Raw genomic sequence first — 19765 nt, forward strand, 5'->3', positions numbered from 1 at the left:
GCCATCTATCTTCTACAATTTTAGACAATTCCTTTGGAAATTGTCCATCAAGTTCAAGATGTGTATACTTGAACTGTCCCATTAATGCATAGACTGATTCTTCTATTTTGTTTTGTTCCTATTTGGTGAACTTATTGAAATCAATCTTTTTCATTTCACTTAAGTCTCCATTCCTAATCTTTTCACATAATGTATCAATTGAAGACTTAGGAGGATGACTTACCTTTTCAGTCTAATCTTCTTCATTAGTATTAGGTTAAGCCACATATCTATTCCTTTTCCTTGGCTCTTCCTGTGCCTTCTTGGCTGTCTTCTTCTTTGTGGCTTCCTCTTTGGCCTTCTATGTGAAGGCCCTTGTTGTAGCTTTGGTTGTTGGCATGGAAACTTTCTTTGGTTTAGGTTGAGGATTAGGAGGTGTCTTTGCCTTCCTTTTGATGACCTTTCCTTTGATGGGTGCTTCCTTGACTTCTTCTTCGTCAGCACTCTCATCTTTGTCTTCACCTTGGCCTTGTGACAATTCAAGTGGCCTTTGTTCTGGCTCATCCTCCTCTTTCTCATCATCACCTTCTTCTTCTCCTTCACTAATCTCCTCTACTTTGCTTGTTGCACTTGTTTCTTCAACACCAAATTTCTTCTTTATCTTCTTTAGTAGCTTTTCCTTCTTCTTTACTACTATGGCTGTCTTGAGTTCTATAACAACTCTTGATTTGATAGTGTCATAAGTTCCAAATGCCTTGGCAGTTTTGTCCATTTCTTTTGCAAGTAGTGTTGTGATTTCTGCTAAAGCTTGGTCAACATCAAGCTCATATCCCAATGGTCTAAGCCATCTTGCTCTTGGAAGGACTGCCTGGATGTAAGTAAAATCAATATCAACCAAAAAGCATATGTCACTGGTATCTTCATTCTTTTCTTCATTGCATTCTTGAAATCATCAAAATAGATAGTCATTTGATCATCAAAGCTATCTCCTATTTGTGCAATGAAATCATTTATTTGATCAACAATTATTTTGTTCTGACTCCAGTTGACTTTTCCAAATGAAAGGAATTCCTTCATCACATAAAAGAACATGCAAACTAGCACTAACCCAAATTTACATTGTGCTCCCTTGGACTTTCTAATAGCTCCAAGATTTTCATTAATCCATTGCAACATGAGCTCTGCAAGGTCATAGGTGTGGTCTTTCTTTACAAGCTTATATGCCACATCCACTGCTATGCAGGGTACACTATTCAACCTGCTATATTGATAAAACTTATGTGATATGATCCTTATAGAAAAGTCTAGAAGGGGATCAATTATGGTGTCTATGGTCATGCCTCTATTATTCCACTTTGTTCTTGTGTTCTTCTCAATTGTTTCTTTTTTGTCACTTCTCAATGTCTTTGACCGATCTAGGGTTGGAAAACTTGTGACCCTATGAACCATTTTCTTGGTAATCTTGACTGGTCCTTGCTCTATCTAGAATGATCCATCATGGATTCTACTAAGTATTATGCATATCCACTCAATTTTGAATACAATAGGAAATACTTGGTTGAATGCTTAAATCACTTGGGTAGATGCTGAATTGCTGCAAATTGCTAGTTGATTTCTTGAAAATCACTCAGTCGTGCTCCTAGTAATCACTCTTTGAATGGCTCAAAATGAAATGATTTTCACCTTTAAGCATCTCAAAAAACCTTGCATTTAATGCATTTTTTTACCTTTACTTGTCACTCAGCTTCCAAAGGTTTTTCAACTCGGCATCCACTCGGCAGCTATTCTCACTTGGCATCTACTAACTCTATTAATAACTCAGCTTCCACTTGACTACTTAACTCGGCTTCCAAAGTAGTTTTACTTGACAACCAAAGTCAACTCGGCATCATCATTCAAGTTTTCTCTTAGCATATTATCTCATGCAAATTTATACTTTGCAATGCTTCATCACAGTTTAGAGTTGATTTATGATACTTCCTTATATGTATCATCCCCATAGGCTCATCTTGTGATTAGTTGGATGAGATATGATCACTTAACCTCTTGGGTGAAGTGACCCTTCCATTGGATGTACTTGGTCCATCCTTTTTCTGCCATGTCTTCTTTACCTCTATTCTAATGTGTGCCTCCTCATCAACTTTTTCTTTGCCCTTATTTACTTCAGTCTTGGGTGCCTTGGACTTTGTTGGAAAATTCTTACTGACATGTCCAATTTTCAAGCAACTGAAGCAAGTATTTTGGTTCAACCATCTTTTATAGTTCCCCTTGAAGTATGTTCTTATGCAGTTCTGGGGCATATGTCCATACTGTTGACAATAGTGACAGCTTTGCCTTGTATTGTAGTCCTAATTGTAGTGGTGTACATAGTTTTCCCTCCTTACATGCTGATTTGGTGTCCACATAGGCTTTTATCTACATTCAAAGGCTCTATGTCCATACTTTTTGCAATTGTGGTAATGTCCATCAAATCTTTGTGTCCTTGTGATTTTAGACCTACAGTCTTGTGTCATGTGTCCTTGCTTATTACACTTGTGACAGTAACCCTTATTTTTTGTTGTATTTGGTTGATTGATCATTCTACTCCTGTAAACATTAGTAGTATGCCCCTTTTTATTATAGTAATGAAAAGTGAGTTTAGAATCCTTACCTTTGTCACTTCTTTTCTTAGTACTCTTTGATGATTCCCCAACTTTAGTGCTGATGTATCCAAGTCCTGATGTATCATGGGTAGATCTTGGGGATTTCAGCAACTGTTCAAAGTACTTGATAGATTCACTTGACTTGTTGAGATTTTCTATTGTTTCTTTTTCTCTATTTAGTTCATTCTGCATCCTCAAAGTAGAGATCTCAATATCTTTCATATTAAGTTCATGATGAAGATTCATCAGTTGAGCAAGTGTATCTATCTACATGTTTGAGATCCTTGTTAATTCAGTATATTTTTCTTCAAGTCTATTTGCAAGATTTATTTTGTCATCTTCCATCATGACTCTATCCTCAACTAGTCTTTTCTTTTGTTCAGTGATTTCATGTAGCATCATGGCCTATGATTCATGCTCTATCTTAAGAGTTCTTATCTCTTCTGCTTGAACTCTATTTTTTTCCATCAGTTCTACTATTGCTGCATCAAATTCTTTGGAATCTCCTTTGGAAAAGACTTGTGTGGTGTCAATCTCCTTGTAGTGAATATCATTTTTGGCTATAGCTATTTCCTTCATTCTTTTTAAGGATTTTCTTAATTCCTCTCTAGCTTCCTCTACCTTGTGTAGAGTGAGATGCACATCTATCACCTGGTTCTTAATGATCTTTCCAAGTTTGAAAACTTTCATCTTCAAATATTTTCCTCCAAGCTATTAGGCTTCTTCTTGAGAGAACAAGACTCTGATACCAATTGTTGGAATGTCTTAATGGGAAGAATGCTTCTGAGAGGGGGGGGGGGGGGGGGGGGGGTGAATTAGAAGTACTGGCCTTTTAACCACTTTTAAACCCTTAATAACATATAACTAAAATTAACATCCATGCATACAAACATTGAACAATCATGATAAAAAAAATGCATCACCACATAACACTTGAGATTTTGGTAACCCAGAAACCCTCTAGGAATAAGAAGGTAAAATTGGGGTGGAGATGATACCCACAAAATTACTATAGCAATTGATTTCAACCACTTCTGATGGTTTTCCCTGTTAAAGCCTACAACACACTATTAACTATGACCCTATTAAAGGACTTCTACACCCTATAAGGAGTGTGCCTTGTTAGAGGACTTAAGAACATTGAACTCAAAATGTCACCTTGTTAAAGGATTTATATAAGGTTGTTAAACCTACCCAAGTCCATGGGATTTCCAAGTTCGTAATACAATTGTGAGAGAGTATTAGAATAATACACCTAATCTAATGCAATCTCTAATGCTAATCTCAGGTACTTGATTTGCTCTACTATTGACTGGTCTCTGCTAGATCCGATCTACTGATTGTGTTCCTTGTTCTATTTTGATCAACTGGATGTGTAAATGTTGTCCTTTCCTCTAAATCTTTGACACCAATGTTCTCCAATAATAGGCTTTTCTTTTCCTTCTTCTTTTCGCACTTCTCACTTCTACTTTCAATGGTGTCAAGACTCCCTTATAAATATTAGTGGTTCATTATGCATCCTTGGATAAAATTTTCTTTCTCAAACCCTTGAAATTCACCCATTAGTTGCATGCAATCTCCAATTTTCTAATTAGCTATATGAGGATTGCATAGGTGGATGAGATGATTTGATCTTATCTTCTTGTCCTACTATGAGTCATGCATGATCATTTTACATCTTTGTTTGCAATTGTAAAAACTTTCATGTTGATCCTGCATTGCTCGGCACATGAAGTAATATTGATGCTCGGCACCATCTATTCAAGATTGATTGACATCCACTGTGTTTCTTGTGTTACTTAGCTCCTATAGAATTACTACGTTACTTGGCACCTATTAGTTTTCTACATTGCTTGGCTCCTATTGGATCTTGAGTTACTCGGTACATATTGTTCTCATCTACTTGGCACCTACTATAACTTTCTTGACATATACTATCTTCTGGTCTACTCGGCACTATCTGTAACTCGTCATGTGTTAGAGTTCTAGCTCAGTTTCCATTGTATACTTGGCATGTATAGTGAAAATGGTTAAGTGTGTTGACACTCATTTGTCAATCTTATTTATTTGATCAACATAATTTTGGGTGTCATCCCCACCCTAGTTTTACCCTCTCATTGGAAGGTTTCTAGGTAATCATATCTGGTGTCAAGTGTTTATGTGGATGCATTTACTTTACATGTTATTTCAATATTTTTATGTATGCATTGTTTTAAAGATTAAAAGTTTTATTGGTTAGAGTTTAGTCCTTCTAATTCACCCCCCCTGAGAAGTATACATTTCCCATTTGTATTTACAACAGAGGCATATATTAAAATATGACTAAATTGATCATATTGAAGTTCTTGATTGAGACTTGTATTTGGTTGAAGTTTTCCTTTGCCTATGTGAGTTGTGCAGTAAATTTTGTAATTTTTTATGTGATGAGATATTTTACTTGATCTTTAGAAAATTATTCTATTGGATAGTTACAAAGTTTAGCCATGTCTTAGCCTCATTTTATAATGAATTCTAATTTATTTTGAACCTTTTTGGATTCCTTATCTATTTTCCTTTGCAATTTTTAAATAAGGAGTATGTGAGATTCAAATGATTGATCATAAGTTGTTGAGGGTGTCATTTGTATTTGATCAAAGTAGTTAATATCATGTGAAGTGTATGTCACTTTGGGGTCAAAACCTTGTGTTGAATCAAAAGGTGTTTGTGAAGTATCCATGATGTTTGGCTGAAAACCTTGTTATTTCACATGTATGTCTTGTGTTGTGTCAAAGAATAGTTGGGATTTCTTGTCACTTGATATGTACATGGTTTTCTATGGACCTTGTTACCTTGTGGAATTTTGTGACCGTGTAAAGATTGGAATGGTGTCTAAGGTTTTATGCAAAAATACCTAAGTATGAAGGATGTATGTAAAATGCACTTTGTTTATGGATTTTTGGACTTTGAAATGAAAATGCAACTAAGGTGTGCAAGAATCTTTGATTTTTTTATTTTTGACTTAAGGGATGAAAATGCAACTAAGGTATGAAATGAAAATGCAAGTTTTGATTAGATTCTTGACAAAGGTATGAAAATGCAAGTATTTTTGGATTTTTTGGAAAATAAGTATGAAAAATGCACACTAAGGGTATGTATGCAAAATGTTTTTGGGATTTTGAAGTTTAGATTATGCAAATGCAACCAAGGGCATTTATATGGAAGGTGTTTTGAAAATTTGGATTTCAGATTATGAAAATGGAACCAAGGTTTAAGTATGTAGGTATGCTAGAGGTTAATGATGTTTAGGATATGTAAGGTTTCAAATGAAATATGAGATTATGCAAAGGTTGAATTATGAAAAATAGTGTTGGTTAAATAATGTTTGAGGACTTGAGAAAAGTTGGTGTTTGGATAGTGCTCCTATTGGTATCTATTGTGTTGTCATTTTGCACGATGCTTAATGACAAGAATCCTTTCAAACTCCTCTCTTGAAAAGATGATCTAGGATCAACTCCAAGGTTCTAGGTGATCTTGCAACTTACTAGAATCCACTTAGTTGAAGATAAATGTGTTCATTCATAAGGACTTTGTCGGTTCAAACCAATTTCAAATAAGATGATCAATCTACCTATTGTTTCAAAATTAACCACAAAAAGGAATATATTTTTGGTATTTTATGTTTTTAAATGAATGTAATCTAACAATGCAATATATGAATTCCTAATTTAACCAAAGGGTTAGCAAAGGAAATAGAAAATATAAGGTAATGAGAGATTTAAAGTAAATGACTTGGAAAATAAATGTATAATGGACATAAGCCACATAAACAACATGTCTACAAGTTAAGCCTTTGAAAAGATCGGTAAGTAACCAATGAAGATAGGAGCAGTGCTTCCTTAATTCCACCAATGCAATAGTAGATGGAATTTAGTAACTATAAGATGTTTCACTTCTCATCATATCGCAAGGCCATAAAAGTACACTCATGCAAGAAAAAAATCTATGTATGAATAGTAGGTGATCTCTTCTCCAACTAAGTACATCAACAAAATTTGTAAACACATAAAAAAAACTAGAATTAAAAGATCACTCAATCAAAATAACACAATAAAACCATTGGCTCTATTACACTCCATGAACATACATCTACACAATATAACACACTCCAACAAGAATAACTATACTTAGCATGAAAGCACCAATAACATACATTATTGCATCAAAATAACAACCTAAAATACATATTTAATTCCCCAATTTATAGGAAATCATCTCCTTAATTTGTGTTAAGAGTTAGAGATTCATTTATGAAAATATATGCTCAAAAATTGTGAAACAAATCTAATTATATACAAATTGACTCTCTAAATGATGCTAAGTAGGACTCCACCCTTTTTTATATTAATTAATTGGTGCATGAGCCTTTACATGACTTAAAAACAATTGAAGCATGAGAAAATAAGAAGAAGGAAGCTGTCAAATTATGTAGGAGTCTCTAGAGATGCCAAAAATAGAAGCTCCACCTTCTCTAGATGTTTGTAGGAGTTGAACTACTACTAGAATGCATTTTTGGTGCATAGAAAGCTCTAAATTTGGAACTGGTAGTTAATTTTCAGCACACTTCTAACTTCAAAAAAAATTTAGTGTAACTTTGGAGAAGCATACCTTTGGAGAAGTGCACCTTGCACACCTTGTGCACCTTTAGAGAAGTGAACCTTAGTGACAAGTCCAAAAAATCCAAAGTTTTTCCAAGTGTCAAAATTGAAATTCTAGCTTATAGGCTTTCTTCCCCTTTATACAAGAGGTATGTCTAGATGTTTACTATTGAATTTCTCTATGATATCCATCACCTAGGTTGCATCTAGAAAATCCAAAGCATCATACTTATTCTTTACTATTTGCTTATAGTTGCTAACTTCTATGCAAGTCTCCAAAAAGTCTTCCAATTTTATATCCAATTCTACCATTGCCTCCTCTATCTTAAATGATTGTCCGATGTGTACATTAGTTGAAGCTTCTTCAAAGGTCTTCTAAAAATATGTGACAACTTCTTGCATAGACATGAGTTTATACCTTGACTCATCTTCAAAAATGTCATGGCAAGCATCATTGTAGTACTTCTTAGCTTCTGAAATCTACTCTTGGGTTTGATCCCTGAGCTTATGAATATCTACATGTAATGTCTCCATTACTTCATTAGTAGTAGAAATCTTCTTGATCCAATCATCTATCTTATCTAATTCTTCCCTCATATATACATCCATAAGCATATGATACTTCTAACCCTTTATTGACTCTAATGCTTGAAGGTCTTTACCCTAGGTATGTACCTCATCCATCAATCAAAAATCCTATTTTAGTATAGAAATAAACTTGTCTATACTAATTTTCATATGGTAAAATAGTTTAAGGTTTCCCTAAATTATCTACACACCTTTTTGCTCAAAAATTTCATGCCATTACTGACACACATTCAAAAATGGATCCAATTGTACACGTTCCTTCTCTTTCCTATAAAGTGCCACACCTAGAGTTGCCTCAAGATGATTGGGGTCCAAAGGACCAACCATTTCATGCAATAGCTTCTTATAAGCTCATTATATTTATGGAGCCTCAACAATTTAGACTCATCTTGTTCTAGGTGGCTAAACACTTCTTTAATTTCTATGGTGACCAAAAATTTAGCAATGTCCATAGTGGGCTTTCACAATAAGACCTCTTTAATATGATAATCTTTTGGGCTCAGATCTTCAATATTTGCATGTAGAGGAGGGATAGAAATAAGAGAGAAAAGTCCTAATTTTGGTTCTTCATAATGAAGGCCAATGTTCACACATCACACATAGATAGCTTAGGTTTCTTGAGGGCTTCTACTAATTCTTTCATTCCCTCATCTATACTACAATATAGTTGCCTTTTCTTCCTAACCATCATCTCCTTCTTCAACTAGCTTGGAGTAGTTCCCATTAGAGATAAATACATAGTTGAAGAGGGGGTTTGTATTACTAGACCCTTTCCCTTATCACTCTTCTGTTGAGTCTTCTCCTTTTGTGAGAGATCTACATCAGGCATCCATGTGTCTATTGAGTCCACAATCCTCACCTCTATATCATGAGAAGTTTATTGAGGTTCTTCATATATTTTCCCCTCTTATGATAATTTTTTAGTGGGTCTTTGTTGTGGCTCTTCTTCATGCACATTTTGTACTTGCTCTTCATTAATAAGATAGAGAGGAGTGGCCAAACCTTTATCCAACAAAGATAAATCTTGATTTGGTGTTGATGGGGTACCTAGAGGTCCTTGTGGAAAAGGTGGAAATTGACTCCAATCTTCTTGTAAAGGCTAATTCATTTGTGTATCCCTTATCTTGTCACCTATGAGTTTAGTACCCACTAGCATGAAGTCAAAATATGACATTTTAAATACATTAGTGCCTTGACACTCTTGTTCATCAATCCACTATTGCTGCTCATCCTCCAAAATTGTAACTTGAATAGGTTCTGTGGGAATAGATGGTGGCATTATAGTGGAAATCCTTTTTAGTTATGCTTTAGTATCCCTAGCCAAAAAAGTCCTTTGACTCCAGGGAAGGTTATCCTATTCATCCTCTTCATCCTCTTCAGGAATGGTTTCCAAGACTAAAGGAATAGGAGCAGCCTTTCTTATCACTTTCTATCCTCTAGTCCTTTTGAATGGATTTTTAGTCTTAGCTCTCTTAGGAGCTAATGGAGAGGCTTGTTCCTCTTGAACATATATGGAAACCTTTTGTGCTTCTTCTTTAGGTCCTTGTCCCTATTCTAGTGGTGACTCTTGTAGATTATCCTGACTTTGAGCAGCTTCTACATTTTCAGGCTCTTGGTTCTCAAGTGGTTGAGTTGCTTCCTAAGCTTGAGTCCCTTCAGCTTCAAGCTTAGCTTTCTAAGGATAGTTTCTTTTTCTTTTATTCTTTCCCTTTTTCACTTTAAAGTATCTAACTTTCCTATCATGCTAATACGCCATTTTTTCCCTAATTGGAGACTAAGCAGGGAATGTTGGTATTGTAACTTTCACCCCTCTTCCCTTTATTAGGTGAGATGTGACTTGAAAGGTTTCTATTTGAGGAATTGGGTCCAACTTGAATGGCCTCTTAATCCATTCTTCGGTCAACTAGATGTTATGCCTCACCCTATAATTGATATCTGCATTTTCTTCTCTATTAATTTTTGCATTCATGATTGGCCAATTACATATCTTATCACAATTATACAAGGGATCCAAGACATCTAAAGTGTCATGTTAAATGACCTTCAATAGGACCTTTATTTTCAAGGCACTACCTACCAAATAAAGAGTCATCCTACAATAATCCCTTATCTAGATATCATAGTCATCTACTACATTAGTCCAATGATCCTCTATGGCATATTCATGTTCAAATTGTTTTCCTACCAAATATTGAACTCTGCCAATATTGTTAAAACATGGACGAGGGGAGTTATAGTCCTCTAAGGGATATTGTTGACATTCTAAAGAAAAATTCATGCTATCCTCCTTCTGCTTGACTCCAAATAGACCTATGGTGATCGGCCATACTCAGGTCTTCTTATGTTGTTTCCTCACTCTATCATATGCATATGAGAGTTGTCTCATAATCTCTAGTAGAATGAGCCTATCTGATAAATATCTCAAGAGTTTAATTGGATTCATAGTTGTGCTTGCTATCCTTAAGTACATGAATGTCTTAAATTGGATATAGTAGGCACCTATTCCTCCAATTCCTGTTGCTACCTTTTTGGACATTCTTTTTGCATAATCTCCCTTAATGAACTAGATGATTGAAAAAATGAAAGAATCATTCACTATTCTATATTCTTTTTTGTGATATGAGAACTTCTTCTTTAGTAGTTGGGGGTATACCACATAACACCATGCATTAGCATCTTGCGTGCTTCCCCTCTTAAACAATCTTGGATAATCTATGGTCCTTGTTGCTAATAGATACCCTAATAAGATGTCATATAAAACCTTGGATAGGCTTTGACTACCACCATCTATTCATCTAATTTATCACTAAGAATTTTAGTCCAATCAATTGGCATTTTTACCATTCTAATGGTCTTGATGAAATGTACCATCCAGATGTTCAAGTGCCTTACTACCACTAGAACCATAATTCTGCTCAAAAGTGCAATGGAGTATCCAATATCATATTTCATGTATCTTCTAGTCATATCAAATTTTCTAGCTCTTCATCCCACAAGTTTCCTTTTAATCAAATATGATGATTGAATGATTTATATAGCTTTCTACTTATTATCCTTGTACCACCTCTTTGCTTGATGATAGGTTAACCTTACATATTTATTTGCCCTTGGGAGATGGAAAATTTTCTCAATATTCTTTGGACTTAGATATAGGATGATCTCCCCTATTATGCTCTTCACCACTCTCTCCTTTGACACATAATAATTCTCTACCAATGCCGTAACAAGCTCTGAATACTGTACTAATGTAAGATGTGAGGCTGCATTAACTAGCCTTGATTTGATGAGTGCTAAGACCATCAGGGACCTCTTATTTGGTTTATTACAAAGTACTAGGAATGCATTCCAATCAATATAACCTAATTCATTATCCCAAATTTTGAAAAGTTCATCCTAGAAGCATGACATCATTTTAACACCTTGAAACTTAAAGACAACTAGTTTTAGAGCAATCTTTTATGCGAGTGAGGATGAGGAGGAAGCCATTTTATCTACTCAAAACATGAACATATTACTTTGGAATGTTGAAATTTAAACCATAAAAAACCCTAATTACTAAAAAATTAAACTTAGAATGCTAAATCATCACAAAAACACTCAAAATCCCCATTTTAGACTTTGATAGGTAGTTTCAAGCACACCTTGTGCACCTTGAGGGTGCGCTAGGTGCACTTTTGCCTCTTAAAAAGTTTAACAATTAGGGGTGTGCACATGCACACCTTGTGGACTCTACATAAAAAATTCATATGTTATAATAGGGTGCATACCTATGCACCTTGTGGAGTGTGTATGTGTGCACCTTAACATTGCACTTATACTAGTTGATGCTTTAATGGTGTGGAGTTGTGCACCTTGGAAAGGTGTGCAACTGCATACCATTATTGTGTTGCTTTAGAGTTCTTTGGTATCAAAAAGGTGTTCATATGTGCACCTTGGATAGGTTTGCATATGCACACCTTTCACTTAGGTGAGAGTTCTTAGTTTTTTAATTTGTGAATAAAAAGGTGCACACTTGCACATCTTAGATAGGTATACAAGTGTGTGCCTTTTAATCTTGATGTTTAGTTTTATGTGTGTAGGTACATGAAGATGGTGCACCTCTATGGGTGTAAAGGTACACTCACCAAAAGCTGAAGGAGATAATTAGTAAGAAAGTGGGAGGGGCCCTAACCTTTTATAAGCCTAGGATGACGTGCACCCTTTGGGGTGTGCACTTCCAATGGGAAGTTCTCCTATACTAACATTGTTAGGACACTAGCACACCTTGAAGGGTGAATTAGGTGCACTAGTGTGCCCCTTTACCTTACAAAATCACATTTCCTTCTAAAATTCTTGTTTTCTAGTGAATGGGTTCTTTAGATAGAGGACCAAGCAAGACATAGACTCTAGATAGAACCATAAAAATAATTAGACCCAAGACTAGGGGTCTAGGAAAGAAAAAATAAACTAGGGGGTACCCATTTCTCCTAAGAAATGGGGCATGGGTTGTGAAGCCACATCATCTCTAACTATTGTTGTCTATTAGTGTCAAACACTTATTTATTTACTAGGTAGAGTCAGACGGTCATCACTACAATCAAGCTACTCTATAAAGGCTGAGTCATGTACACAAGTATGTATGTACTGAGCTCTATAAGAGCCAAGCAAGTATTTAGAAATTTAGTATTTACATACAATATAAGTTCAACACTTACCAAGAAATTCAATAATATAAGTGTCAAGTAACATAGTATGTGTTGAACATAGTTTAGACCGAGCATCAATAGAAATGCCAAGTGTCAAAGATAGTAAGAATCGAGTGATGTAGAGTTTACATACAAGTTGGAAATGATACACACTTTGAGATAAACCATTTTCAAGCTAACATGGAAGGAACATTTAATATTTTTAGAGGTTATTAGAAAGAGTTTTATGCATTTATGACTTATATCATAGATCTCTATATTTTTTGATCAACGACTCAGATGAGGAGGCAAAAAATGGAAGTATCTAGAAAAATATTTATGAAACTCTTTAAATAAAGAAGATCTTAACCTAGATGAAAAGTCATGTGTGAGAAAAAATAATGAAGAGTTGAATGAACATATGTGAATGGTGAAGTGATGGATTAAGATTAGATCAGAATTTAGTGGAAGTGTTCTATAATGCATAGCAGAGAAAGTGACCCAATTAGTGCAGTGAAGGGAATGAAAAGCTTTATCAAATTAGAAGTGAGGATCAGTTGTCAAAGAGGAGACTCAAAATAAACTTACATAGCATACTAAGAGTAAAGTTTTTGAATCACTTTTAATCAACTTGAATTAGGGTAAATCTCTTAATTGAGTGGTCTTAATAGATCTTTGTAAATATCCTAACAGATTCCTTACTTTTTTGTAAGTGTTGAATCCTATAACAAGGTGATAGCTAATAGTCTCAAAAGATTTGAATAGTACAAAATCCTCACAGAGTAGATCATACATTATGATCAAACATTGCAAGCCTAGTAGGTTAACTTTATTACTATACTAGTGAAGATTTATAGGTGTCATCCCCACCCCAGTTTTAGCTTCCCCTTGGAGGGTTTATGGGTAACAAATATTGTGTTATGTGTTTATTTTCATTCATGTGATAGATTAGATTTATATGCTAAAACAAGCTTACACATACAAGTTTTATATGAATAATACAAATGGTGAATGTGTGAATGAATTATTGAAAAGGAAAAGTGTTAAAGATTATGATTCACCACCCCCCCAATGATATGTTGTTATCCTATTTATACTTCCATCAATCAATATTTGTCATCAAAGCATCTAGTTCTCTTGGAGAAGTTTAATTTCTTGGAGATTAGATCTTGGAGATGAGGCTTTTAAGTCGGACAAGGTTATTCAAAATTAGGTGGTTGACTTCTAACTCATACTGCAGAAAATTGAGAAAGCAAGACAAGATCTAAAGAAATCCCTAAAATGAAGAAAGGAATTGACAATCTAGGATAACAATTTCCCTTGAAGAAGTTGAATTTGAAGGACTATTTGAGCCAATCAATCCAAATGAAAAAGCATCTATAGATATACTTGAAAAGAACAAAATCCTGAATGAAGAAATAAGAGGACTAAAAAGGGAACATGAAATCCAATCAGTAAGACTGTGTGAAGTGACTAAGAAAAATAAGAAAGATGAAGAAGGCAAGATTATGGCTGAGAAGACAAAAGGGTAATGGATACGAGACTTGAAGAAAGGATATTAGATGTGCAAAAGCTCACAAACACTCAATTGAACATGATGAATCAACTAACTCTTGAAAATTAGAAATTAAATTAAAAAGGATGTGGAAATAGCTAATCTCATATCACAGAAGGACATACTGAAGAATGAACTAAAAATTGTAAAAGAACTTATGGAAAGATTCAAAAAACCAAAAGAAGCAATAAAATTATTTGAAGAACTTATTAAGTCATTTGGCAGTAATGATGACTTAGGACATTCATACACTGAGCAAGGAGAATCATCTAGGAATGGAGAACTAAGAAATGCAAACTAAAAGGGCAAACCAACATGCTATCATTGTGGAAAACTTGGTCATACTATGAACATTTTCTAAAGTAAACATCATATGCAAAATCCTAAACCCAAATTTACTAGTTATTATTTTTACTATAAGAAATAAGGACATCAAATACATGAGTATAGGTCAAGAATGAGGAACACACCTACCACACCTAGATTTGAAAGATATTTCTATAAGTATTAGAAATATGGGCATAGAGAATATGAATGTACATAATAGAAAAAACCCTATTGGAAAAATCAAAGAAAAAATTATGCACCTAATAATTTATGTTCCAAGTGTCACAAGTTTGGACATTTAAGCAATAATTTTAGGACTTAGGTACCATCAACAAATCACATAAGAGACAAGGGTAAAGGTAAGCTGGAAATTGATCAAATAAAGTAGAAGATGGAAATAATGGAGAAAATGGAGTTGAGCTCACCCAATCCAATGGAGAAGGTGCTTGTGTCATCTCAAACTAAGAAAAAGAGGTATGCATGGAACTATATACTTGAATGATATATCATATATCAGTTCCTAACATAAAATGTACCAAAATTCATATTTGCATAAGTAAAGATGCATGGGAATAGATTTGTCAAATACTTAGTGCAATAACACCATTTATAGAGTTAGTGTTGAACACTAGTAAAATTGTCTATGTTGACCAAGCATTACAACATGGATTGAATACTTTAGAAATAAATTGGTGTATAGGACAAGTGATATGAAAGAGATTGAGATGTATAGTAAGACCTATTTCAATGGCACCAATGTTGACCAAGACAATTGACTTCCACCTTCTTGATTAAACAAAATTAATGGAGACCCTAAATCAACCAAATTAAAGTATATATCAAATTTTGAAGATATTATTTTACATCTTACTTATAAATTTCAAAACCATAGAGAGAATTTTGTGATTAGCAAAGAGATTTAAAGGCAATTTGAAGAAACTTTAAAATGAGAAGATTAATCAAGTAAAGATTTGAAGCTTTGTTGAGTAAGACAGAAGAAAGAAAACTTTTCAAACCCTAACAAAGTAAAGATAGAAGCTTCATCCACTACAAGAATGAGTCAAGAGGTCAGAAAAATTCAATCAGTGAAGAATGACGCTTGTCCTCCACCAAAGTTTCGTGCTATTCTAGAAATCAAAATAAAAGGAGATTCAATGGGTGTGTTATTCTTGATACCACCAAAAGTTATTATAATTCAGGATGTAAGGAGCTATTATATGTGTAAAATCAAATAAGTAGGAGATTATGAAATAAGAGAATCACATGAGAAGTTATGTAATCAAGGAATCTTGAAGGATGAATTCAACATTGGTGAAAAGAAAGGGTTAACTCATGCCCTTGAGCTCCCAAGGAATTTCAACATTGAATGGATCAAAATTATTCTAAGAAGGTTAGATGATATGAAGTTTTGGTTACAAAATGGACTAGTAGAGATCATAAAGAAGATGATTATCCACCCAACCTTAGACAAGAAGAAAACCATGTGATGTTAGAGTCAAGTGGAAGTTGAGGAAAACATGGGTGCTGATTGGAATGGATGAGGCTTGTCCATTAGAAATATTTCTGATCCTTTAATCAAATTTGTAGTGAGGGTTATAACTCACAAATTTTACTAGTTGAGCAAACTAAATAATGTTTTGAGTATGGAAGTGGATCAAGTATAGAAAATAGTGATGAAAGATGATAGATATGACCTTGTCAAGCTTCAAAGACTGCAAGTGGTAGAAAATCTCACATCCATCAAGAAAGAAAAGAATTCAATGTGTAAGTTTGGATCCCTAATTATATGTATTTTATTTTATATAAAAAAATATTTTCTTGGTATTCAAAACATTGATTAGGATAAAAAAAAACTAGTGAGAATGAAAATAGATGAATACATTACTCAATTAGGAGCAAATTTTGAGAATGCCATGTATACTTATTTTGAGGAATTCAAGCAAAGAATGAAGATGAGGATGAGAATGCCCAAAAAATTGATGAATAGATATTAAAATGATATATGTTTTCTTGTAGATATAGATAATACATTTTTTTAGGCAGTAAAGTTGAGAAATGCTTGGTTACAAGGTTTTGATTATGAAATTGCTAGTGACTTAGTGAATGCAAAATAGTTTCATTATTGAAAGAAGAAATAGATAGTAAGGTTGAATCTTTTGGAAAATATGAGGAAGCTAATGCTTGTATAACTATGAATATAAAGATAACTTATAAGGAGAAGAAATGAAAAAGAGTTATCAAAGGCCTAGAAGCAAAACTAGGCACCCTAGGAAAGGGCAAGGAACCATTTTAGATTACTACAAGAGAAGAAAGGATGAAAAAGGTAATAAATCTTGTTATATTATTAAAGAAAAGAATAATAATGAATCTAATAGTAATGATGACAAATTTATTTATGTTGCAATGAAAGAAGATTCTGATGAATATGAGAAAACTACATTAATTTCTTATGTGAACAAAGGGGATGGATGGATAATTGATAGTGGATGTTCCAATAATATGACTAGTGATAAAGATAAATTTAAAAATATTGTTCCCTACAGTGGTGAATGTATTAAATTTGGTAATAATATCCATGTACTATAAAAGGTAAAGGTACTATTCAACACACTAAGAAGATATCATGTGACAATGTTTACTAGGTTGAAGGAATTAACTACAATTTCTTGAGTGTTTCATAGCTAAACATATCAGCTTACAAAGTTGAATTTTAAAATAGAAAGGCCAAGATACATGATGGCAATGGTAAGGTAATTGGAATTGGTGAGAAGAAAGCAAGTGGCTTATTGTTAGGATTAACCTCAGATAGAAATAACAGTTACATGCAAATATAGCCAATATTAGAAAATAATAGATTGCACATAAGAGACCACAAGACACCAAAATTTAATGTGGTTCACCCAGTCCCTAGGCTACATCCACTAAGAACAAGTCCAATATTATTATTATCTAGTGATAACAACCTTATTACAATCCATAATCCCTTATAACTCAATACCACCATAAGAACCAATTTTTACATCACACATTATGAAAATCCCTAACCCTAAGCCTTTTTATACAATCTTTTTGTTGCTTACAAAATTAGGGATAAAATAATAGAAAAATATTATCCAATGCCTTTTATAATATAAGGTCATTTTTGGCTTTGGGGGTGCTACCCCTAAAAACCCCCATGAGGGCATTGCCCCTCAACCCCACCTTGTACTGCAACAAGGAGCACACCTGGGGTGCTACCCTAAGACCCTGTACAGGTATTGCCCCTTGACCCTATCTTGGGGGCACTACCCCCACACTCCCATAGAAATAATTTGGAGGGAAAATATGGTGGATAAACCTCAAAGTTTGATTAGGCTCCACATCACAACACGTATTCTATCTAGGCCTATCAAATGAGACATGTTTGTTTGCACAAAAAGAAGATGTTAGGTATGTGTAGGATCATGTTCAATTAAAATTTTCCCTTATGTGACAACAAAAAATTAGTAAATCAAGGTTATGTCAACTTGATGTGCAATTTTTAACTTTTTATGAATTTATATCAAAAATTTGAGAGAAAAGAATCTCTAGGAAATTAAATTTAGTTTCTAAGCTACTAGGCCTTATCTAAAATAAATAAAAATTGATTGGTCAAAATTTTTAATTTTAATGCAATAGAACAAAAATTTCAGGACATAAATAAGATATAGACATATATCTAACCACCTTAATCAAAATCAAATGATAATATTTTTAAATAAGATTATAGATCATAAGAAATAGACTTATGATTAGATGTGACACATATTTTTTGTATTTTATTTTAAAAAATTAATTAACTATGAATTTTCTACTATAGTAATTTTGGAATAAAAAGCATCTTGTTTCTGACCACCTTAACTAATTCAAAATTCTACAAATTTTAATTTAAATTTATTTTTCCTTATAGTAGAAAAATCATAGAATGTGATTAATCTTTTGGATTTCAAAAGTGTTGTACCGTTTGAAAGTTATAGTTGTTTTTCAGTCAGTGTGTTAATCAACACTTTATATGTAACTCCATTAGAAAATAAGTAATAATTACTTACTAAAATCCTAAGTTGACAGACATTACTTTTATGGAAAGCTAAGAACATTTTTATGAAACCCTTTTCATTTCATCAAATTTGGGTGGAAAAAAGTCATCATATACATGTTTGAATTAAAAAAATACACAAGAACAGGCCAAAAACACATTTTTAGGATGTTTTAAATGTTGCCCATATAGGGTTGGTATCCAAAGATTTACTAGACCTTATAAAAGTATTAATTTTTTGGATTGGTATTAGGATGGGTGGGAAAAAAGTTGGAATAGATTTTGAAATGCTTTGAGGCATTTTAGAACTACATATTTTTGAGATCGCCACCTTTTGGCACACCATGATCCTGCACATACCCTATTTGGTTATCGCACAAATGATTATGTCATGTGAACTTTAACAATTTGGTGAACATTAGTAAGATGAAGAAAGTAAGAGGGTTGCCTAAGCTAAAGAAGCTTGACAATGCTATGTATAAATAGTGTTAATCAAGAAAGATGACTAAGTCTAGTTTTAAGAAAAAAATATACATTGCTAATAATATTTTTGAATTGGTTCATACTAACCTATTTAAACCCATTGGTGTTCAAAATTACCATGGAGATCAAATTTTTGTTCTATTTGTGGATGACTACCCTAGAATGATGATTGTGATGTTTCTTAAAGTTAAACTTGATGCTTTTCCATTATTTAAGTGGTATTTAGTTAGAGTTGAAAAAGAAACAGGGAAGAGTCTGAGGCATTTGAGATTTGACAAAGGTGGTAAATTCATTTCACATGAGTTCAATACATTCTTAAATGATTGAGGAATGACAAGGGCTTAACCATATCTTGTGTACTATAAGTGGAGTGGTAGTATCAAGCATTGATAAATTAGTCTTTTGGTGCAATGACAACCCCACTTTAACAAGTGATATCAGATCTGGTCATAGGTTCAAATCCTTAGACCCTCGAGTAATACCAATGCTCCCCTCAGGATTCATGACAAGGGCTTAACTGCTTCCCATCTACTATAAGTTGAGTGGTTGTTTCGATCATTGATAGATTGGTCTTTTGGTGCAATGACAACTCCACTCTAACACAAGGACCCCTTCTTAAAATGGAATAGATGAAAGGAGAAATATATCAATAATAGATTATGCAAGAACTTTAGTGATGGAGAAGAATGTGTCACAGAAATATTGGAGAGAAGAGGTTAGTACTAATGTTTATACCTTGAATAGAGTACAAGTAAAGAAAGGTAGAAATCATACACCTTTTAATTATGGTATGGTTATGCTCCTACTGTTAAATATTTAAAAATATTTGGTAGTAGATT

This window comes from Cupressus sempervirens, chromosome 2, assembly GCF_028749045.1.
Source record: "Cupressus sempervirens isolate cs-2001-9-10 chromosome 2, ASM2874904v1, whole genome shotgun sequence".
Taxonomy (NCBI): Eukaryota; Viridiplantae; Streptophyta; class Pinopsida; order Cupressales; family Cupressaceae; genus Cupressus; species Cupressus sempervirens.